The following is a 25,645-nucleotide window of genomic DNA, read 5'->3' on the forward strand; positions in this document are numbered from 1 at the left end:
AATTCCCATGAACCCCTGTCAGTGTTTACTGGCAGGGGATCATGGGAATTGTAGTCCATGAACATCTGGAGGACCACAGGTTGAATACCCCTGCTTTAGGCTGATCCTGCATTGAGCATTGAGTTAGAAAGGGCCTATATTGCCCTTTCCAACTCTATCATTCTGTGATTCTAAACGTGTGTACCATATATGTAAGCAAATGTGTGAACTACTGAGCTCTCACCTACTTGAGTTGTGTGACCTTTAAACTCTTGATTTGTGCTCACGGCAGAATAAGCATCTGGACACTGCTGTAGGATTATCTATGTGAGGTTATTTTACATTGTAATTACGTTATGGGCCGTGAAAGCACATTGAATGTGGGAGCACCTTAGGAATGAGTCCCCCAATTCTACAAAGAAAGCTAGATGAGATGAATTTTTGAGAATTAAATCTGAATTTTCCTAATCCAGACTGTCAGAGCATTAGCTTCATGTCATAATGCTAGGAACTCCTTTCCCAAGTATGTGGGGCTCTACTAAGGATTAGGACCGCAGCACTCAACCAAACATTCAACCAGAACTTGTTGCTGACATTTTATCTGAAGCATCTTCTGTATTAGGGAGGGAAAGGTATGGTAAAGTATTTTATCTCCTGCAATCCCCATATGCTTTCAAATCTTCATTGGCCTTTTATTGCAGTTATAGTGGCAGATGTCCAAAGTGCACTTTCGGGTTATCTTCCAGAATGTCAGACAAATTCTCTTTAACAGTGGTTTGTTTTATAGGAAAGGATGCATTGTAGAAGTCGCATGTCCCCTCTGAAAACTCTCTGGCTTTGTCTCAATTTGACTGATTTGTAGAGAATGACTCCAGTTTCGATCCAACTGATCAAAGGATCAAAGTAGCTTATTGACATCCAAGGCATGCTTGTGGAATCCTCGGGTGAAAGCCTAGTAACTGAAGCAATAGTATAAGAAATATAGCCAAACTGCTCATTTTATTGCCATCAACTAATTATTAACAGCCTTCAATGTTATCCCATCTCTATTTTCTTCCCTTTCAAAGAAAGATGTTCAGCATAGATGAAGTTTATTTCAGAATCTGAGACTGAAGACAGTGTTTTCTTTTTCATCTACTGATGCTTTTGTTCTATCTGGGTGGCTTTTCAAAACTATTATTCATGGTCCTTCCCTTGCATCCATGCTTCTGATTTCTCTTTTTTTTCCTGGTAGAACCTTCCTTTGCACCATGCATTTTGGTCTTGAGTGATCTGTCTCCACTTGAGTTATGAATGCCACCTGGGTTGGGGCTTCCTTGGGAAACTGCCTTCTGACCCTAGGTTTGAATGGCTTGCCCTTGGACCTTTCTCAAATGCTTAGCCATTCCTGTAGTAACCAGTGCCCAGAAGGCTGCGTATATCATGAAAGCCTTACTGTGGACATCAACATGAATAACAAATATTTAAGGAAATACCTATCTCTGATGCATTTTGCATATAGTTAAATCTAAGATGGCATTTCTTTTTACCAGCAAGTTGGTTTCCCTTGACTGCACTTATGTTAAGGTTTTTTGGGGTTTTTTTTTTAGCCAAGGCCAGTTTATACATGCAGCACATGTTGTAGCATATGCTACAGGCCCCACACTTCCAGGGGTCCTGCATGGTTCCTTCCCCCCATGGATCACAGCTGTAGTCTCTCTCCTTCCTCCTTTTTAAAGACATTCAGAGTGACACCCCTTTCCACTGCTACTGCCACAGTTGGACTTTGCCTCCGCCCATCACACCTCCCCATATGTGCGTTGAACCTGATGCATATGTCCACATGGTGGACAATGCAACTTTCCCAGCCAGCCCTCTGTGGCATCAACTGGCAGCCCTACTCTATCACTGCCGCCTATAATTTTGAATATGCTTCATGTTTATTTGTTTGTTTTAAAAAATCTTCTTGTAAGTAAAAATCTAACACATCATGGAGAAAAATTCTAGCTTAGCACAGATCCAGTTCTTTTTCTTTTTTAGAGAGTTTTTCAAGGACAGCAATACAATATCAGCTGTGTTCTGAAGTAATGCAGCCTCTTCTACTACCTTTGCCATCTGATTTAGTTGCAGGCATAGAATTAGGAATAACTATAGGTGGATCAGGGTATTGTTATTAACAACATGTATTTTTTATGGTCATGAGTTTGTCTGATCTTGTAATGAAGTACACCTCAAAGAACGTTGCTCCCAAATTCACTTTGAATTTTATTCTAGACTGCATTTCTGCAGTGGAAATAAATTATCTGAAGTAGGTTATTCCAATTTATATTGCTGTTGTTTTGTTTCTCCAGGTGTATTCATTGAACTGCAGGGTGTGTTGTAATACAAGAAGACTGTATTAGATCCATGCAAATAACATACATCTCTGTGAATTTTTCAAGGGAGTTCTTCTGCCAGTTGGCATCAATTAACATTAATAAAAACATGTTCCAAGGTGTGCAAGAAGGCAGATGTATTTATCATAACTAGCAAATTAACCTTATTCATGATTAACTCTTTTGATATTCATGTTGCTATTATATTCTTTCACTGTAACTAATTTATCGCTCCTTGTTTGCCCGATTAGCATCCCTCTTATGCTAATAGATCATCACTGGGAATTACTTGGAGTTTTATTTATACAACTTGCTTGTGTGATGTGTGTTTGGGAATCCAGCAGAGTTGCTGTACTTGTAATAAAGGTCATCAAAACAATCTATTCATATTAAAGTTTTGTACAGCTCTGTAAGGGATTTCGTATATCCATTTTCCTTTTTTTTTCTGTGCTGAGGTTGCCAATCAAAAACGTATATAGAATGTAAAAAATGTTTACTCCACCCATCCTCTATGATCTTGATTTTTGTTTTCTAAAAAAAAGGGTTCAGTGGAATGATTCCCCCTGTATGCCTAGAACACGACTGACTTATGGTTCGAACTACCTAGGTCAGGGGTAGTCAAACTGTGGCCCTCCAGATGTCCATGGACTACAATTCCCAGAAGCCCCTGCCAGCATTTGCTGGCAGGGGCTTCTGGGAATTGTAGTCCATGGACATCTGGAGGGTCGCAGTTTGACTACCCCTGATAGGGGGATTGTGTACCAATCTCCCACACAGGGATTTTGCTGTTTTCCAGCAAAAGACTATTTGAAAGGGAAGGAGGAAAGAAAAGTACTCAGTCATGCCCACCAAAAATTATTTTGCGTGTGCGAGGGTCCAAGAAACAAAACAAAACAAAAATGATCAAATTAAACTAAATAAATTGAAATTATAATATTACAGATCTATGCAAGTGGCAGTCTCATCCTCTGAATTGTCAGGGTGGTGAATTCAATTACTCCGTATCCTCCCAGCAAGAGCAGAGCATGACACTGGCCTGTCCGGAAGACCTGTAAGGGGCAGTGTTTACACCCCCAAATCACAAATGATTGCAGCCCCAAGCCAGTTTCACAACAGTCGGAAGCAGAGTTGCATCCTTCTCTCCATTGATGTTAATGCACTGTTGGTTGTGCTTAAAATCCATTTGTAAATATACTATTAAACTACGGTTAACTTACTAGCAACACTAATTACATATGTGCATTTATAAAGAGTATTTCCTAAGAAACGTAGGGTTTATGGTCTCATCCTTTTTGTGGTGCCAATACTATTTCCACACTGTACAACATCAGGTTGCAGTTGAGCGCTTTTAACAAAAAATATTCTCTTATACAGAAAATTCACATGAGATGAATAGAAAAGACTGTTCTAAAACCTTTAATGGGGTAATGTATTTATGTTTTTTTAAACATAAATGTAATGTATGATTTTTTAAAATATTTTAATTTAGAGAAACAGTGGAGATACAGAGAAGAAAAGGGAAAAGGGGTTATACAACATAATTGTGTTTCTGGAAAACAATAGTTTAGTACAAAATGTACAGAGAATATTTTATTTCGTCCCTTTTATTATTATTTTAAAGATATTATCTATAAAATATAATAGTTCTTATTTCTCTTAAGATATGATTGTATTCATTGTGTTCATAAGTTTCAAACTTCATAAGGAAACTATGTTGTCTACAACAGCGGCCTGTAACCTTTTTCCGGTTGCAGACTGCTGCCAAGGGGTGGGGGGAGAGGGCGACCCGGGGTCCGCGCAAATGTGCATGCATGTTTGCACCCGGCAGCGGTGCAAATGCGCACACACGGCAGTTTTGCGCATACAGGCATGTGCGTACCTGCCACGCATCCACATTTGTGCTCCCAGTGGGGGCGTAAAAACGCATGTGCAGCTGCTCAGCACCTGTTACATGCGCAAAACTGCCGCGTGCGCATTTGTGCCCCGTTGGGCACAAATGCACGTGCGCGGTAGGTCCGTGCATGCACATTTGTGCCACCAGCATGCCGGCGGCTGTGCTTTCCTCCCCCCCTTCCCGCAGCAAGAAGCTTGCCAGGCTGCAAGCTAATCGGCTGCTTTGCTGGCCGATTTGCTAGCGGCCTGGCGAGCTTCTTACTGCAGGGGGGGCAGGGAGAGGGAGCCGTGGCCTGCCGCGGAGCTCTCGCGGCCTGGCACTGGGCTGCAGACCGGGGGTTGGGGCCCGCTGGTCTACAATACTGGCTTCATCATTACTCTGTATTCAATATACCATATTTTCACCATGTATACATATTCTTTAAAACCATTAATAAATAGTATATCAAGGTGTAAAAGAAAATCTATAATATATCTCATATCAAGAACCCATTTGTCTTTGAGATATTACATTTGGAAAACATTTTAATTCTACTTCTATTTCATTACCTTAGAATTGAATATGATAGTTTCTCAATTTAAGTTTGTCTTCTGCTAGTATAATGCACATAATACACACTCTGTCTCTCCTCAAATTTTGTAATGGACCTATTTTTCAAATAGATTGTTAAATTTAACATTATTGCATATTCAGCAAATTGATTTTCCCATTCTTCCAAACAATGACAGACATCTAGTTTCCATTTTGCTGTGTAAATAGTTCTTGCTGCTGTCACCGTGTATTTGAATATCTAAAATGTTGGTAATTTGTTAGGTAGAACACTTAATAGCATGCTCTTGGCTTCCATCATGAATTTAAACTTTAATATGTTCCGCATTTTTCAGTGTATTTCTTTCCATTGCCTTTTTATTTGTTTTTTACAAATCTACCACATATGAGAAAAAGAAAAGGAGGTAGCCTGCAAGGTTGAGGGTAAGGAGAGTGCCTGCGAGCTGGAATCCATCTCAGCTATGCAGCTGCTTGCAGGACATGGACAGCAAGCTGAGCTTGTAGGCTCTTCTCTTCTCCTGCCTTGTACCATCCAAGGGGATTCATGACTCCCGATTGGGTAGAGAGCCACATTGGCCATGTTGATTGGACCACAAGGATCACGAGTGGACTTTCTTTGCCCCCAGCAATATTTCTCTCCTCTGTGACAGCTGCCATTTCATGTAGTGGCAGAGCTCTGGGTACGTGTTGACATGGACTATAAAGTTAAAAAAATTGTTTGCATATTCTAAGCATGGAAGAAATATCCCCACAATACAGATGCCCAGCAATGAGCAAGAGGTCTCCCACATAAAATCCCCTTCCCAACCCATTCATGTTCTCAAAAATCCAAACCATTGGTGGCTCTAATATTTCTGAAAAGCCACTATGGGCGGAGCGCTGTCTGGGACACGCCCAGGTGTCCAGCCTATGCTCCCGCCTGCATGGGCCAATCCAGGAATGGGCCAGCCACTGGAGCTCCTGCCTGCAAAAGCCGACCCCGAGGCACTTAGCCAGCCTCACAGCCAGACACTGCCTGGTGGATGACGAGGGTGCTCTCGCACCGTGTGCCTTTGCCACCGATTGACCCAGCTGCCAGCAACCAGGGTGGGCCCACCAGCAGCACAGCTGTCACCCCACCTGGCAGCAGGGCTGTTGCCACAGCCAGCAGCACAACGCCCCACTCAACTGCCGCACACCCTCCGCCTGCCCGCCGACCCGTCGGCCCCACAGCAACCTAAAATGGTAGGTCAGTATAATAATTCAACCACTTCTTTATTCTTGCTGTGTTTTAAGAGCTTAGCATATTAAAAATAGACTATGTAGGTGCTTAAATAGGAAATGTGGCTGAAATAAAGTAGTATGACTTCTGCTGAATAACAGTTCTCTAAACCAGATATAAATATCACTATATACTCCATGACTTTGATCCATTGGTAATTTCTGTGGACTGAAGAGATTTCTGTCCATGGAGCACAGCGCTCTTGCCCCCCACTTCCAGCCCAAAATGCCATCCAAAATGTTACTTCTGAAGGGCAAGGGATCCCCTCGTGAATAGCAGGGGGTATCACTTAAAATCAGCTCCCCCATTTCACCTGCAGAAATCATCCCTTGGCTTCAAGCCTATGCTAAAAATAAAATAGAAGGAGGGAGGATGCAAAATCCATATGAAATATCCTTTCTTTATTTTCATTATTATCATAGCAGACAAGAACGATATGTAATCTTTTTTTTTTAACAATAAACACACAGCTTCATTTCCTTTTCTCCAAAGAGTAGTCTGCTTTTCAGACTAATAAGGTTCTCAGGTGGTATGTATCACTTCCAGAGGTTTACTTCTTTGGATTATAAAAATGAAATGGCTGGGTGCCACAACTCTTCACTGGCTTCCCACAGATGCATAAAAAATACGGACGGAGCGCCTTCTGCTTTGAAATCTGTATTCTGTCTCACCTTAATGGTAAGCCTTCCAGCATCTAGTCATTGTTTGGATGAAGTTGTTTTGTCTTTTTGCTCCATGTAAAATGCCATTTTATGGAACTGAAGTGAAGCTGCTTGGATAAGGTATCATTTTAGAATAGCGCAAAAGTATAACCTGTGGAGAAGTGAACTGTAAATCTCACCAAAGTCCAGAGCTGCTAAAAGGCTCTTTATTTACCTTGAAATGGCATCCATTAGAAATACAGGTTGTTCTTTGTTATAGAAACTTGTGACTGAAATATGGTTATTTTAGATCTTTTTCTACAGTAAATGGTCTACATTCCTAAGAGGCAGGGGAAAATGAGGCCGCATCTACCTATTTTTCCAGTATTAAAATTAGAAGTGCAGCCTAGGTTAGATTTAGAAAAGACATCATTATAACTTAAGATCACAGTGGCAAATACTTTAAGTAGGTATGCCTGTCTTGTTCTTGCTTTCAGCTGACATATAAAATTATGGGAAAGTGACACATTTCAGAGCAAAGGTTTTGTTGACAAACATGGTCATGGGGACTGTAAGTCCTCCAGTTCCCTTTTCGTGTGCCCACCCAAAGTAAACAAGTCAAGAACTGAATTTACCCACAGCTGGCTAACATCATATATTTATCCAAAATTATAGTTATACATTAAGAATGGGTTAAGGATATGAAATTTGCTTTACGGTGTAATTACTCTAAAAATCAAAGAGGACTTCTGACAGGCAAGCAAAAGCCAGCATAGTGCCAGTGTCATGACATGGGACAGGTAATGGCAAACCACCCCGGGACATCTCTTGTCTTGTCACCCTTGATGCTGTAAGTCAGCTGGGATGATAGCAAAATAAATGTTGTTGAAGTGTTGGGTTTAGAATCTGGGTTCAGATCCACAGTTTCCTAGGGTTGGGCGCTTCGGCTGCTGAACCTGCCAGCACGGCGGCGCGGGGGAGGATGGGCAGCGCCAGTGCCGGCGTGCCAGTTGACGCCTGCACACAGGCGCAGCTCTGTGCCTGTGTGCAGGCGCAGCCCCTTTCCCCTGTGCCGCAGCACTGGCTGCTTCGGGCTGGAATGGCTGCTTTGACAGCTGACGCACTCTACCGTAATAGTGACCTCAGTTCAGTCATTCTGCTTTCTGCCTGTTCTATCTTCTCGGATGGCTGTGAAAGTGAAATGAAGGAGAGGGAATGTGTACTGACCACACCGACCTCCTTGAAGAAAAAATGGGATAAAAAGGAAATAAATAAAGCATGCCAATCTGTACACCGCCCGTGGCGTCGCGGGCGCCACGGACTAAATAAAACAGTAAGGGGTTCTGGGGCGGGATGTGTCCGGGATGAGGAAGGGTCCAGATTGGACCCTTCCTCATGACAGACAATCGGAGGGACCAATCGGCAGGCGCTTCGCGCTTCGCGCCTGCCGATTGGTCTCTCTGATTCCCAGCCCCAGCAACTGTGCGTGGCTCGCAGTTGCTCCTGGCCTGATGTGGCGAGAGGTGTGAAGCGCCTCTCGCCGCATCAAGCGCCGCCTGAGGGAGCCCCCGCCACAACAAGAAGATGGCCGCCGCCGAGAAGACGCCGCTCTGGAGCCGCCTACCTCCGCTCAAGGGAGCCCCGCGCGGCTGCCAGGGACTCCCTGCCCGGCGGCTTGACGCAGCGAGAGGCGCGAAGCACCTCTCGCCGCGTCAAGCCGCCGGGCAGGGAGTCCCCACCGCCGAAGGACACACCGCCGCGTCCCACAAGGCAGCCTACAGCCAAAACTCTCCGTGGAAAAGCCTCGGGGAAGGGACTGGGCAGCGTCTGGGGAAGGGCCTGGCCGGCGTCTCCTCTGTGCTGCCCGGCCTCCTCGGCCACGGACCTCCGCCTCCACACGCGGCGCGCAGAGAGGCCGCCCGCGACGAAGTCCGAGCTGCCTTCCCGCAGCCGGACCCCCGAGCCCAAGCAGCAGCAGCAGCAGCAGCAGCGCCATCCCCCAAGCCAGCCAACAGAGGAACAAAAGCCACAAAAAGCCTCGGGGAACGGCCTGGCCAGCAGCCGCCTCTACGGGGCCGCGTCTCCTCTCTGCTGCCCGCCCTCCTCGGTCATGCTCCTCCTCCTCCACCCACGGTGCGCCGAGAGGGGCGCGCAATACCCTGTCTCCACGCTTCCAACACACACACCAACGCACCCTTCGCCCGCCAGAGTCCCGCTCCCAGACCGCACTCACCTTCCGCTGGTCCTCCTGCTCCCTGTCCCTCTCTTCCCTGGGCCCTTGCATACACGCCGCCGACCTGCGCGCCCTGCGCGCAGCCCGGTATGCCAGCCAAATGAACCAGGCATGCGCGGACTCATGTGCATGCCTGGTTGCTCATGCTGATGCCCCCCCAACACCCCGCCCCCCTGCTCCACCACTCATGCCCGGACTCCCCAGCATGCGTCCTTCCCTTTCCTTCCCCAACGCCCGCCCCCCCTCCAAGCCGCGAGTCTTCACTGCCTGCCCCCAGGAGCTTCCTCCCAACATCGCAGGTGGGACGCACTCGCCCTATGCCACTTTTTAAGCCCATTTAAGAAAGACCTTTTTTGCTGGCGCTTAATCTGGCTGAAATTATGGGCAGTGTTGAACAGGGGGCTGTATTGTGCTCGGAAACCTTAAGGACAATTGCGGAAGGGACCTTTGTTATACTGTGAACCAATTCTGAATTGCTTGCAGTGGGATTTCAGCCAAAGAAGCCTCGCTTATTCGTTGCTTTTGCCAGTTTAAGGGGAAAAGAATGGCGATTGTGATGCCAGAAGTTCGGGTGTGAGAGCTTAGGGAGGGACATTCTTGCTGCCGCTACATTGCACATATCTTTTTCAGATGTGTTGCAGGTTGTTCTCAGGAGTCAAGCGTTTTTTTTTTTAGGGGGAATCTACTTTTGTGGGTTCCCCGAAAAGCACTACAACGAAGCGATTTTTGCGGGAGTGTTGCAGGAGTACTGCGGATTGTGTACAACGTCATGTGGTAATGTTTAAAAAATAGCATTAAACAACAGTAAGACTTCAGCAACATTAATGCTGTGCGGAATGGCTCTAAATATATTAAGGTAGTAATTGTTGACTAAAACAATACAAGCAGGAAAATATGTAGAAGTTTTATATGTTAGAAGTATTTGGGGAAAGCACTTCTATCATTTTCTTTTAAGACATTGATTGGGACATTCATCAGAAAAGGGGAAACAGGTCCAGGTCATATAAATAAGCCACTAATTTATTTATTGACAAAGTGAAAGCCTTGCACTGTCCACCATTACATCTATTTCTAAGCAAACCCAGCATGACAGCCAAACCCACCAAGGTGACAACAAGAAGCCCAGGGCAGAGAGGGGCAGATAGGATTGAAGAGCAGTGAAGGCAGCAGTCCTGGCTGCCAGAGCCCGGCCCCATCCATACAGCAGCTTGCCACAGACACTGAGCAATCAGGAAGAGGCCACAACTGAGTGAGATACAAGAGGATGCTTTATTCACTTGGAGGGAGGGTAGGCAAGAGAGACAGATAAAAGACAGAGGGCTGGAACAGGAGGGGGGTCAGAGGAAGAGGAGGAAATGGACAGCTGATGACTAACAGAGACAGAGGAGGAGAGTGAGGAGAGAACCTACAAGTGGAGGGAAAATTGAGTTGACAAGGTACTGGAGATAGATGTTAGCCAAAGTGCTGGTTAGGGTGGGAGGAGCCTGGCACAACCATTGGAGTCCCCAGAGACCTCAGATCCCCCACACAATCTACATAAATCAACTTTAAGGAAAACTGACAGACTTCAAAGCTTCTTACCTAGAGCTTTGCTAAAAAAAATGGAGAAGCAGATTCCAAATATGAGAAATTCTGACATTGTAGGGTATGAATAGTTTTTATAGACGCTACTACATGATTCATGTTGTCTAAAAACATAATGAACATCCCAAAGAAAACTGATTAGAAGCTGTGTTCCATGTTCCACTTGTTCTGGAATTCCTTCTGGGTATGAAACCATTTATTCATAAATTATCTTTCAAGGCTGAAAACTGTAGTTTAGCTGGGACAGTGGGGGGGGGGGGATGCGTGTTTTCACATGTACACATAGAGATGCCAGTCTCCAGGTTGGATCTGGGGGGATCTCCCAGAATTGCAGTTCATCTTCAGGCAACGGAGATAAGTTCCCCTAGAGAAAATGGCCACTTAGCTGGACTGTATGTCATTATACCCCACTGAAGTCCTGCCCCTCCCCAGACCCACCATCTGCAGGCCCCACCTCCAAAGTCTCCCAGTTTTTCCCAAAGCAGAGCTGACAACCCTATTCATGCAAGAACTTAAAATCACACTCTCAAACCTACTGTGTGAAAACATCCTAAGATGTGATCTAATGTTAAAATCCGTAGTAAAATGTGTTTGGATTTGTGGATCACAAGACCTATAGGCCCAACTTTAATCTGAGAACCTATTCAGCAAGGCTTTTTCTGCCTGACTCTGGCTTTATTTTCTTCTGTTCATGCTTCTTCCTTGTGGTTGATATTTGTTGCATTTTTTATAGCCACCTTGATTAAGTTATTCAAAGTGCATATATCAGGAATAACGTGGCTGTTGTGTAATGTACAGTTTGTATAGTGTGGTCAAAATTGAAGTGTTTTAGATGTGTCAGTAATATTATACACACAATATTTTCATTTAATATAAAGGAAGAAGCTACTGACCTCTTAAGTCAACTGCTGGCTCAACTCTTAAGCTTCGTTAACCAAATGTAATGAACCAGTTTCTGAAAATGTTGGATTTATAAATGGTCTTGTTCCCACTGTAGCCACCTGCAACTGGCTATGGTTACACCTAATAGTGAGTCATGTATTCATTAGAATCAATCTTTTTTAGAGGCACTCTGCTGAGTTTTTGCTGATGTCTGAGTTTCCTTTGTGGATATAAGGAAGACGTTGCACATACCTAATCATCAATTTACATAACATCTTAAATTTTTTTGCCATTGTTGCTTTCCATTTTAGAGTACTATATTATTAGATAAGCCAACCTCAGAAAACTTCTCCAATGAGAGGATATGTGTTTGATATTGCCCTAATCCATTTTATCATGACCTCTGTATTAAACTAACCTAGGTGAATTTTCTTGGTCAATACATTATGCACACACTATGTTTCATTTAATCTATAATGCACTTTAGGGAAGATAGTGATCCCTTACATCAACCTTTTAGAAATATTTTTCATAAACTTTGCTGTCAACCATAACAATAATTTAGATCCAGCGACCTTACAAAGTTGAACAAGCAATGTGTACTGTTTCACGTGTGCATATTGATTGAATAAATGAACTCATACAATTTACCTTGATACTTTAAAAAACTGTATAACACATTTTGTGTTTGTTGAGTTGAGGAAGGATGGACAGTTTCTCCCAATGTACCAATTAATTTTTTTAAAGCCACAATAATTACAATTGAAAATAACGAATGGGAGCCACAGAGATTGAATAAATATTATTCATTGGGATTACTTTCTTCGGCACTTGGCAGTCTGCTTTGAAATACAGTAAGGAGATGGGAAGAAATATGGAAGATTTCTAATAATCTCAATTAAATCTAGCAATAGAGGAGTTGCTTCAAAAATTGTCTTTTTACCACAGTATGCTTGCTGGTTATGGCTGTCGATGGCTTGGTGAGGGCTTGTATGTATGTACAGCCATAGGAGCATTGGATAATCTTTAACACTATTTCGCTCCCTTATATATTTGGGAAACAGCGTCCTGGGAGAAGACTGTCTGGGGCCCTGTCCGTCCAGGTCCACCCTGATTGGCCCTCCTCCTCCAGTTCCCACCCTCCCTCCTTGCCTGCTAGAAGCTTTGTGGCTGCGGCCTCCATTGTCGCCCACGAGGACAGAGGCAGCGACAGGGCTTTCCGGCCGCAGGTACGCTCCTGTTGGAGGGGAGCGGGGGGACGTTTGTAGCCTCCCTGTGGGCCGCAAAGCCCTGTCACTGACGGGGGGGGCTTTCCACTCCTTTTAGCCCACTTTGCAGGCCAAAGAGAGTTGCGGCCACCTGCTAACGCCGTCCTGCCTGCCACCCCTTTGTTAATAGTTAAAGAATAATTCAGATGGCTAACTATAATGGACAACACTTAGAAATGGACCTCAGCAGCAGTGCGAGGGGTTAAAAATTCTCACGGCAGTATGAGCCAGGGCGACAGGCTCAGAGCCCTGCGATTGGTAGCCATAGCTGAGTGAGAATTGTTATACTGGCTGTGGACTGGAGATAATTTAATTCAGTCTGAATTTAATCTGAGTCTGAGATTTGTCATAGGGAGGTCTGGTTCAGATCCTTAGCTGAAACACTCTTCTGAGGAGATTTTCTCGTGCAAAAGACATATATTTCAATTGAGAGCTAATCCTCACAGTTTCTGGTCAACTAGAACAATCAATTGGAAGAGAAAATCTGGGTAGTCAGGTTGATACTCTCAAATTAGGCCAAAGTGTGAGGTGTAAACTTCTAAGGAAGAGAAGGTAGAACCCTGCTTAACTGGTGAGGGGAAATCTGGGGTGTGTTTCCCAAGATGTGTAAAAGAGTTCCAGATATCTCTGAAGGTAGTGGGAGACTGCTTCACCCGGGAAGGGAGAAAGTTGTGTCACAAGTTACATGTGCCTACATATTGAGAATCAAGGAGAGTTCAGGGGAACTGAGAGACAAAAGTCAAAATAAAACATATGTGTTTTGGAATAACCACATTAAGGAAACCTCTCACTTAAAAATAATTTTAAGATTTGGAAGTAAAGCCTGTGAACTGATTGTGGAAAAAAGAAACTCAAGGTTGACTCAGCCTTCCATCCTTCCGAGGTCGGTAAAATGTGTACCCAGCTTGCTGGGGGGTAAATCAGTAATGACTGGGGAAGGCACTGGCAAACCACCCCCGTATTGAGTCTGCCATGAAAACTCTGGAGGGCGTCACCCCAAGGGTCAGACATAGAATCATAGAATCATAGAGTTGGAAGGGGCCATACAGGCCATCTAGTCCAACCCCCTGCTCAACGCAGGATTAGCCCTAAGCATCCTAAAGCAACATGAGTCAAACATGACTTGGTGCTTGCACAGGGGATACCTTTACCTATCCTTTGGCATAGGGTTTGACCTGTTTGTCCTATGTAGAGGCATGTAATGGCAAAAACAATGTTAGAAGATGAAGGAGCTAGAGATGTAACATTTGTTGCCTAACTAGTGTGGTTAGTTTGGTGGACAACCAGCCCAGAATAGAAAACAACAATAGAGAGCTGCTGAACTTCCTTTGCCCTAATTCCTAATGGCATCAGGATGGCAATTTTAAATACAGTATTATTGGTTTATAGCAGGTTTCTTGATGGCCCTGGAAGGGTTTCTTGAATGGGTGGGAGTTAATCCCATCCATTGTGTTACGTCTGGAGTTTCTCAAAGCCTGAAGAATGTTTCAGGGGTTTCTCAATGATAACAAAGCTGAGAAAGTCTGATCTATGGCCAGGATCCAAACATAGTCATAGACAAGCCTTCTGCAAATGTACTAAGAATTTCCCCTTTATCTGTCAAATGCAACCCCTTGTACAGCGTTGAAGACTACCTTACAGAGTACTCCTTTCAGAACGTTGGGAGTTCCTTAGTGGGAAGCAGAAGCTTATGGTAGGAAGAAATGTTTCAGAAGCTCCACTGTATGGAAGCCTTCTGTGTAATTTTTTAATTATTACTTCAAACACCGGTTAGGTTCCAAGGAGACCGTTTCCAGTAAGGTCCTTCTTCTCCTTACACACAGTGAGACTGCCAATTTCTAGTCTCAAATATTCTTCTATAGGGTCTCCAGCATGCTCAAAGGACTGCTGTGGGACTAGAGAGTTAAATATCTGCTGGTGTACACATGTTCATTTCTAACAAATATTTAAACAAACTATAGTGTAAAAAATAATCGTCATTTTTTTCTCTTGGAGAATGACAGCTCTTCACATACCACATTGTTTCTCTAACTGCCTGAAATGATGCTTAAACAACTCCTCCTAGATATTTCTTTTGTCTGCTCATTTTAAAATTGCCAGAATACAGTGCATTTTCATACATAATACTTTCAAAATATTCCATGAGCCAAGCTCTAATCAGCCATTATCAGATGATAACGCCACATGATGATCAGAGCAGAATATTAGCTTAAAGAAACAACGTAGCTTTTTTAAAAGTGGGAGAGCGAGAATGTAAGGCTGGTTTGCCCACAAGGAAAGAAATTGAAATTATTTCTAGTACTGGGGTTGTTTGAGAAGAGGCAGGGAATACTGTTTTCACACTGCTGTTGTTACATACACTCTTTGTTCAAAAGAGGAAAAATACATTTGAAACTGTGGAAGACAAGAGCAGAAATGCAGTTCAGGTGCTTTGAGGTTTGGTGCTGTCATTTTGTGAATTACCCTAAGGCTAAACAGCTATAGGGTAAAATAGTTCATGACAAAATGTGTTTGTGAATTTTAACTACAGCTTCAGGGTCCCTGTGACCTATCACCTCCACTAGGAATGCTACAGTCTTATTAGTTTAAAGACTCCTTGAATGGAATTACTCAAAAGAAGAGTATCCTATGGCTAAAAGACAGTCCTTATCGAAGAGCTTGCATTTCACACATCCCCTTAGTATAAACCCCGCCGTGTTAGGAGTGAATGACCCTCAGACTGTTGAAACAATTTGCTTAAAATCCCCAAACATTGCTGAACTTTTGTACTGAAGGTACATTTTGAATTCTTGTGCCTATCTGGGAATGTTTTGACATAGAGACAATGATCTAGAACATGATCTGCTGCCAAGACATTTTTCTAATAGGGGATTATCAGTCTTTACCCAAAGCTAGTAAATGAGGTAATTCAGACAGGAACATGACTACACAAGACTTAGTTCCCATGTAATTTCCACATGAGATGGCACAAGGTCTCCATCAGTGAAGCTGAAGAACAAGACTCTGTTCCTTCAAAATGCATTTGGTTTCAGTTAAAGGGTAGGACTCTGGGCATTCTTCAAGTTTGTTCTGGGATTTGCAGTCTCAACTGAGCTCTGACATTTGATGAAATAGCATCTGTGTTACCTTGGAGCTGTCCCAGCTTCTGCATAACTTGCCTGTGACTGGCTCCTTGCTGCCAGTTATCTCCCCAGCTCCAGATTGTTTCCCTTGCCTAACAACAATAGGATAGATGTTCAGGTGGTGAATATATTTGAACTGTTCACTTCTTTGTGGCACACTCAGCTATACTTGAAATTCAGGGAAACGGCAGAAGTGGTGTGCAGACAAATAGGTAATATGTTTCAAAAAGGAAATCACATGGATCCGCCATTTATGCTTAGTCCAATTCCCTCTCTTGTGCATGTGTTCTTTTACTCTCTGGAATTTGTGTATGGGTGGCCAGCCTGTGTCAAGTGCCATATGAAAAAGGGAATCTGTGTTATGCTTGGCTGAGTCTATGAGACCATTTATGCACTGGAGGTTTCATGCAGGGCTGCAGGTTGGAGTTTTAGTCGTGGCAGGTTATCCCACCACTTCCTGCACCCACATGGGGGAGCATTTGGCCTGGTGCATATCTTCCGCCCCTGATTTGTGCTCCTGCACAGGAGCTGGCGCAGTAAAGTTCCCAGTGCATAAACGGTCTGAGAGCTATGTTATCGATTCAGGACTATACGTCCCTCTGCCTTTCCTCTGCTGTGTTGCTGCCTTCTTTTTAATTCAGAAGACGAAGGACCTAAATAGCCAGCCAGTTCAGAAGCTTGGGGGGGGGATACTTGAACTACAAGTATGTACATTGATGTGCACTACATGTGTTGGTCAGTTAAGATAATCAAGGCAAAGAGTAGAGCTCTTTCAATGGTGGCACATTTTCTCCCCTCTTTTATTAGGAGAGCCTGGCTCCTTGTTATTCTATCACTGATCAGCACACTGATCAGTGTGCAGGTGTGGGGTGGTTATTTTTGCTCCATCACCCATCTTTTTATCCCAAGGGAGGGGCCAATTGAGGCTTCTTTCTGATCTTCTAGCACCCTCTAAAGGGGTGGACCTTCTGTTTATAGATCCTTCAGCTAGGTCCACTCTCTGTCAAAAGGGGGCGAGGGTTATCATGGGACTTTATTATAATTTTTGCTATGGACTGCCATGTGTTCTCGGGTTAATGGACTGTGAAAGGCATTTCACTTGGCTGGAATACTGGTGTGTTTGCTGATCTTGTAGCAAACATCAGTATAGAGGAAAAGGAAACACAAGACCAAGCTTGGTATTGTATCACATTATCTATTGTATTTATGTTAATTTTGTGACAACTGTTTTAGTTGTTGGTTCTGTCAGGGACAGTAGTCAAGGGGTAAGGGAAAATGGGCTCTTCAGGTGCCCAATAACTGGGGGAGGGGTTCTATAAGGGGCCTGAATGTTAGACCTGCTAGTCTTGATAGCCCACAACTAAGTACTCAGGTAGGTGATGTCAGGTGGGAAAGTTGGCAGATTGAATCACAGAGTGGGAAGGGGCTATACAGGTCATCTAGTTGAAACCCCTGCTCGAAGCACAATTAGCCTAAAGCATCTATGATAAGTATCTGTCCAGCCACTGCTTAAAGACCACTAGTGGAGCTTGCCAACTCCTTAGACAGCCTATTCCACTGCTTAACTACTCTGATCTTCACGCCATTGGTCAGTTCTGGTTTAATTTCTGTGAAAGACTACTTGCGTAATTTTATGGTTGTGGTCACCACAACATGAGGAACTGTATTAAAGGGTCACAACATTAGGAAGGTTGAGAACCACTGCTCTAAAGCATTCTGAATGGGATCAAAACCAGTAAATGCTAAGAGCAGAAAAGAAGTGTGTGATGCAAATGTCCTCAGATCTGACTAGCCTTAAAAGTAAAGGAATCTAGTTTTACCAGCTATCTCTTTGACAGATTATTGGATCAAACAAACAAACAAAACAGAATGCTAGAGCTTTTTAAAGTATTCCCCCCCTCCAGGGCATTCATAATCATTATTTCATGGATTTATTTTCCCAAAGAGCACTTGTCTTCAGAACAGTAAATGGTGCCAAGAACATTTTGATGCTGTTCCTGAATTGATGTTGGCAGTGGATCAATATCTGAAAAGTAATGGCACTCCACTTATGATCAATAGCGAGCTGTCAGATGATTGTTGTATAATGCTGTTGGCTTCCAGAAAGCCTTCCTCATGTTGCTTTCTAGTAGGGAGGAATTACCTGAAATGACATTGGGTTTGGACCTTGACACAGATTTTTTAGAGCTACCTTCATTTTCTGCCTTTTTAGATTAACCAGCATGTTGCAGGAACTAAATTGGCTCTGAAGCAATAAAAGTTGATCACAAAGCAATCTGAATAACTACTGTCATTTTCTCTGACAGTGGCACTGACTTAAAAAAAAAAAAAGAGGCTGGCAAAGTTGATCTGTCTGGTCAATGAGTAATGTATATGTCTCCTTGCACATCAAATAAACCCCACAACTAAATAGCTTCGTACTTTGTAATGGCGCCCTGACATAAATGATTTGAACAAAGCCATAGGTGACATCCCTCTGACCAGCTTAAGCACTGCAAGCATAGAGTGCTTTATCCTATGAAAGTTGCTTCCTCCATCTGGCTCCATGGAAAATTCACAAATTGCAACTTTCATTTGAAAACACAGCACTTTGACTTGTACTGTCATTCCACAGGACAGCAGAAAAGGGGCTGTGATATCAAGTGAAGAATTCATGGCCCTAGTAGTCCAACCCATAGAAGTTACACACTTCTAAGTCTGTTCAACTCAAAAGTGGAGCTATTGCATAAGGAATTCTTAGGCCCATTCCGCACAAGGATCAATGTGGCAAATTGCTTACAGAAAGAAAAAACGGAATTTAAAATAGTGGAATTTGGCGTAATGCATACATGCCTTTGTAGTGGAATCCAGTTGCGTTTCAATAGTTTCCCACAGGTTTCCGGTCTCGCCAAAAATCACTAGAAAGGAAGCGATTTTTTCCGTGCTTTGTCCCACCTCTGTCCGTCAATCAAACGAGCAGCCAATGGGCGATTGTTACCATGCTCTGGAGAAGCCCCTTTCCCTTTAAGAACAGGTTTAAAAAAAAAAAAAGAAAGAAAAAGAAAAACACACGTTGCAACAAATATGCCTTGATTCCTTTCTTCCTCCTAACGTAGAGGCCCATCTAGCTGGCAGCTGGCGTGTGAGCTGCCATTTCATCATTGCCACGCTCCCCTGAGTGAACCCCTCCCCCCCGTGCACGGGCGTGATTTTCGGCCGAAAATAAAGGGAACTTGCAAACGGGGGCTGTGTTGTGCTTGGTGACTTGAGGGGAGCTTTAAAGCAGCTCTGTGGAGGGACTGCAGCCGGAGAAGCCTCGCTGGGTGAATGAAAGCTCGCTGGCTCGTTGCTCTCTGCTCGCTCCGAGAAAAAAAATGGCGATCGCTTCGCTGGAAGTTCAGAGGAGAGAGCCAAGGGGAGATACTTGTGCTGAAACCACAACAATGGGAACGCACAGGTCTTTTTCGCTAGTGTTGCAGATTGCTTGCAAGAGTGTAGCGCTTTCCAGAAGGTGAATCCACTTTTTGTGATTACCCTGGAAGCGCTACAATGAAGCGCTTTTCGCGAGTCTGTTTCAGGAGTGTGGCAGATTGTGTGCAACGTCGTGAATAACTGTAAATTAGTAGTGTTTGCAATTTGCCACACTCCTGCTACATTTAGCTTGTGCGGAATGGGCCTTAATAAAAATGCTGAATTTTGTACATAACACTGATCATGATTTCTACCACATTTAGCTTCTTTGATTCATTCTTTCTCCTTGCATTCCTCTCTCCCATTGCCAGTATTACTGAGGCACAGCAAAGAAGCAATTTTAGTACCTGTATGAACAATTGTAAAAAATAAATAGTGTGGTGTTTTTCCAGTGCATCGAAACACATGTGTGGATCAGTTGATGTTGTTATTTTTAGTACCTGTATGCAGTTTTTAGTACCCAGATGCACATCTGTAAAAGATCTTTGTGTGACATTTTGCCATTGCATAGGAGCACATGTGTGGATCAGTAGATCACTGCAAAATGTGATGTGCAGTCATGTTCATGTTGTTATATCGTCTTAACAATAAAATTGATGTTCTGTGCATTAGCAGAGTAGGTGATAGATGCTCATAAATAAAGTCAACAGGAAATAGTGCATTATCAGTAGAACTGAGAAGGTGTTTGATGCACAGCAGAAAGAAACAAAAGGATAGAATAGGGGAACAGAGTTGTTCCTGTTGTTGTCCTGGATTTGATCTGGCACTCATCCCCCCCCCCTTTCCCATAAAAGTATCTAAAAATTGCTGGTCAGTTGGTGCCAAATAAGCCAGGCAATATGTCCAATGTGCATAATAAATGTTACAAACTCAAATTTTCTTAATCGCCAGTTTTGAATGCAGCAACTTAAATATGTTGTGGGTGAAGAAACCATGCCTAACCCTTCCTAGCTGTTTCATTTGTTTAATGTCTCTTAATGTCATCATTTGTGGTCAGAGAAATTAATTCCCTCTTCGGATCAATTGTCACCAGGGTTGTATTTATGTCAGTGTGTCCGGCTTTCCCCGTAGCAATCCTATAGAATGTGTAGGAGCCTCTTTCTTCAACCCTGTTCCAGATCACAGATTCTTAGTGATCTTTGTAGCCTTGGACGCAGAACAAAAGCAGAGCAGTTAATTTAATGGAACAAGAAGACATTGGTAACGGCGGCTCAGTTCTCATCAGACTTCATGTCCCGAGAAATGTTACACTCTTGGCAACGCATAACTTGTCCATAAGGCTGAACTTGCTTGCCTCATTGATTCCAGCCCCCCCCCCCAAATTTGGAATCTGCTGCCATGCTTTAGACAAATACAAACATAGAAGCTATACAGACATGGGAGTATTTCAAACACTGTTTGGTCTAGTGGAAACATCATTTGGTTTGAAACTGGAGAGCTGCTGGAAGGAGGTACCTAGTAGGTAAACCAAAGATGGCCACAGGCACCAGTCGTATTATCATCATCATTATTATTACTATTATTAATTACATTTCTTTACTACCCTCCCGTTTCTGGCTCAGGGTAGTGAACAACACATAACAGTACATACAATATAATAAATATAAATATTCACATAGGAGCCCATTTTGCACATTTCTAGTCATCAAGGCTCACTTCGCACAATGGTCATACCTGATGGATGAAGCACACAGTCCCAATTACTGTAGACTGTACTGAGTGAGATACCCTGTTAGGTGATGTCATGTATTATGGAAATAGATTCATACATTTTATATAAGGGTTTAAATGATCTATTTCACTCATAGGTGGAAACATAATTTATTAAGATTTTGTTAGTTACCTCTCTGACTTTAAGAAACTCTCTCGTCAATACCATTATGGAAATAAAAGCTTTTGCTCTGTGTGCGGTCTCTTAGCTTTATCTTAATTAACCACATTCTGCCAACAGAATCAATGGCCTTTATTAAGTCAATCAGGTTAAATTACTTACCAGTATGAAGAGGAAGAAAGAGACGATGCCATAGCCAACTTATCGCAACCCCTCCCAGGTTTTTTTCCTAAGCAAGAGACAAGACAGTTTTCCATTTTCTGACTCCACACTACAATCCCATTTTCCTTGGTGGTCTCCTATTCCAGTGCTAACTGTGGGTGACCCTGTTTAGTTTCCTGTCTCTGAGAAACTTAGGCTAATCTGGGGGACTCAGCAATGGATATATCCACTAGGTTCTAGGGTTAAGGATTTGACTGGCTGATGCTGTCTTGGTGTCAACCATGGCTAGAAGGCCAGTTGAGACTGACTCAGAACTATTGGAAGAGTTGGACTGGGGCAATATTTCCTAAAGTTAGCAGAATGTTCTAGGTTGAGCAACAGTGGAAGCCATGTGCTCCATTGTGAGAGTGCAGGTAAACTATCTGGGGAATTTTCTTCAGTCTAATATAACTATTAGAGGCAATTCACTTTTAGACAGTGCAGTTGAAAGATATACTAGCTAGGATTCTTACAGATGCAGAGATGCATCCTGCTTTCCTGGTGCCAAAGATGGAGAGATCTGGCTGTGAGTTTGAGAGATGCAATACAAGAAGGAAGAAGGAAACAATTACCTGGGAGAACCACCAAACAGCTGATCCTGACAGATCAAGTGTTTGGGGAACTCTTTAAATGTTCAATCTCCACTGCTTGGGGAGGGGAGGCCACCAAAAACTAATCTGTCAGTTCCTGGTGAGCTGCTTGGTAGGCTTTCCCTCTCCACGCAGTTCTTTCAGGCTGCAGAGTGCCTTCTCCCTGCAGCTTCAGAAGGCTGGGGAAGAGGGACAACTGCTTGGTGGGCTTCTTGGTGGGCTGTTTGGTGGGCTGTTTTCCTCTGGTGAGCCCTCTGAGGCTACAGATAGATATGCAGGTAGAGCCTGCCAGCTAAGTTATGATAGAGGATGCATGGGGTGGACATGTCCACCCCGTGTCTGCCCTCTCCAGCCCTTTAAAGGTTAGTTGACAGCTGACATTGGAGAGTGGATTTGTCCATCCAATCCTGAACCTTCAGGAGCCAGCTGTCATGGGGGATCAAGAAGAGCAAGGCGGGATGCGGAATGTGTGGGGGAGACATGTAAATGTGCTACCACTGTGCTAAAGTGTGCTACCACTGTGCTAAACCTTTCTGAGAGTCTTTATCCTTCCTTCCTAAAATGGCACCTTGGCCTATAATGTATCTGTTGTTTTTTAACATGTTGCTTTTTGAAGACTGTACTATGAAGAGTCAAAGAGTTAATCTTTAACCTAGCATAGCATCAAGGAAAATGAGCTAGAAATGAGTAATTCAGGCTGCTTTGAATTAGCTAATTCAGGCCAGCAATTAAAATACTCTTAGATGTTCTTCTGGGGCACTGAATTTAAACATCAGTACCACTCTCAACAAGAGCTGCTACCGATAAAATTGTCATTGTGGGGCACAGGGGAACTGGAGGTCTAGCAAGAAATCTGATAGCCAAGATTAACCTTGAGGACATTTTGTATGACAAAGGAGGTCTTTGATTCAAAGAGAGCCAGTTTGGTGTAGTGGTTAGGAGTGCAGCCTTCTAATCTGGCATGCCAGGTTCAAATCATGCAACCAGCTGGGTGACCTTGAGCTCGCCACGGCACTGATAAAATTGTTCTGACCGGGCAGTCATATCAGTGCTCTCTCAGCCTCACCCACCCCACAGGGTGTCTGTTGTGGGGAGAGGAATGGGAAGGCGACTGTAAGCCACTTTGAGCCTCCTTCGGGTAGGGAAAAGCGGCACATAAGAACCAATTCTTCTTCTTCTTCTTCAAATTAGTTGTGAGCCACCGTGTTGGGAGAATCCCCCCCTACTAATACTTCACAATATGTGCCATCATCCTTTAACAGCAATATTTGCAAGGTTTGGATCTGTTGATTATGTGGTCAATGCCAAGCCATGTTGTTGTAGCATAGTGGATATTAAGTATGAGTAGGGTTTTGTTGTTGTTATGTGCGAAGTCGTGTCCGACCCATCGCGACCCCATGGACAATGATCCTCCAGGCCTTCCTGTCCTCTACCATTCCCCGGAGTCCATTTAAGTTTGCACCTACTGCTTCAGTGACTCCATCCATCCACCTCATTCTCTGTCGTCCCCTTCTTCTTTTGCCCTCGATCTCTCCCAGCATTAGGCTCTTCTCCAGGGAGTCCTTCCTTCTCATGAGGTGGCCAAAATATTTGAGTTTCATCTTCAGGATCTGGCCTTCTAAGGAGCAGTCAGGGCTGATCTCCTCTAGGACTGACTGGTTTGTTCGCCTTGCAGTCCAAGGGACTCGCAAGAGTCTTCTCCAGCACCAGAGTTCAAAAGCCTCAATTCTTTGACGCTCGGCCTTCCTTATGGTCCAACTTTCGCAGCCATACATTGCAACTGGGAAGACCATAGCCTTGACTAAACGCACTTTTGTTGGCAGGGTGATGTCTCTGCTTTTTAGGATGCTGTCTAGATTTGCCATAGCTTTCCTCCCCAGGAGCAAGCGTCTTTTAATTTCTTTGCTGCAGTCCCCATCTGCAGTGATCTTGGAGCCCAGGAAAATAAAATCTGTCACTATCTCCATTTCTTCCCCTTCTATTTGCCAGGAATTGAGAGGGCCGGATGCCATGATCTTTGTTTTCTTGATGTTGAGTTTCAAGCCAACTTTGGCACTCTCCTCCTTCACCCGCATCAACAGGCTCTTTAGTTCCTCTTCACTTTCTGCCATTAGAGTGGTATCATCTGCATATCTGAGGTTGTTGATATTTCTCCCTGCAATCTTGATCCCAATTTGTGACTCCTCTAATCCCGCATTTCTCATGATGTGCTCTGCATACAAGTTAAATAGGCAAGGCGACAGTATACAGCCTTGCCGAACTCCTTTCTCAATTTTGAACCAGTCAGTGATTCCATGTTCAGTTCTCACTGTTGCTTCTTGACCTGCATATAAATTTCTCAAGAGACAAATAAGATGCTCTGGTATTCCCATCTCTTTAAGAACTTGCCACAATTTGTTGTGCTCCACACAATCAAAGGCTTTAGCATAGTCAATGAAGCAGAAGTAGACGTTCTTCTGGTACTCCCTAGCTTTCTCCATGATCCAGCGTATGTTGGCAATTTGATCTCTAGTTCCTCTGCCTCTTCGAAATCCTGCCTGTACTTCTGGAAGTTCTCGGTACACATATTGCTGGAGCCTAGCTTGTAGGATTTTGAGCATAACTTTGCTAGCATGAGAAATTAGTGCGATGGTGCGGTAGTTTGAACATTCTTTGGCATTGCCCTTCTTTGGGATTGGAATGTAAACTGACCTTTTCCAATCCTGTGGCCATTGTTGAGTTTTCCAAATTTGCTGGCATATTGAGTGTAGCACTTTTACTGCATCGTCCTTTAAGATTTTGAATAGTTCAACTGGAATGCTGTCACTACCACTAGCTTTATTGTTGCTCAGACTTCCTAAGGCCCATTTGACTTCACATTCCAGGATGTCTGGCTCCAGGTCAGTAACTACCCCATTGTGGTCATCAGGGATGTTAAGCTCGCTCTTGTATAGTTCTTCTGTATAATTTTGCCACCTTTGTTTGATCTCTTCTGCTTCTGTGAGGTCCCTACCATTTTGGTCCCTTATCATACCCATCTTTGCATGAAACGTTCTCTTCATATCTCCAATTTTCTTGAAAAGATCTCTGGTCCTCCCCATTCTATTGTTTTCTTCTATTTGTTTGCACTGTTCATTTAAGAAGGCATTCTTATCTCTTCTAGCTTTTCTCTGGAATTCTGCATTCAATTGGGTGTATCTTTCTCTTTCTCCCTTGCCTTTCACTTCCCTTCTCTCCTTAGCTATTTGTAAAGCTTCCTCAGACAGCCATTTTGATTTCTTGCATTTCTTTTTCTTTGGGATGGTTTTAGTTGCTACCTCTTGTACAATGTTGCGAACCTCCGTCCATAGTTCTTCAGGCACTCTGTCTATCAGATCTAATTCCTTAAATCTATTTGTCACCTCCACTGTGTATTCGTCAGGGATATGATTTAGTTCATACCTGAGTGGCCTAGTGCTTTTCCCTACTTTCTTCAATTTAAGCCTAAATTTTGCAACAAGAAGCTCATGATCTGAACCACAATCAGCTCCTGGTCTTGTTTTTATTGACTGGATAGAACTTTTCCATCTTTGGCTGCAGAGCACATAGTCAATCTGATTTCTGTGTTGACCATCTGGTGATGTCCATGTGTAGAGTCGTCTCTTGGGTTGCTGGAAAAGAGTGTTTGCTATGACCATTGTATTCTCTTGACAAAATTCTACCAGCCTGTGCCCTGCTTCATTTTGTACTCCAAGGCCAAACTTGCCTGTTATCCCGGTTATCTTTTGGCTTCCTACTTTAGCATTCCAATCCCCCATGATGATAAGCACATCATTTTTGGGCGTTGC

This window comes from Paroedura picta, chromosome 4 (genome assembly GCF_049243985.1).
Source record: "Paroedura picta isolate Pp20150507F chromosome 4, Ppicta_v3.0, whole genome shotgun sequence".
In the NCBI taxonomy this organism is placed as follows: Eukaryota; Metazoa; Chordata; class Lepidosauria; order Squamata; family Gekkonidae; genus Paroedura; species Paroedura picta.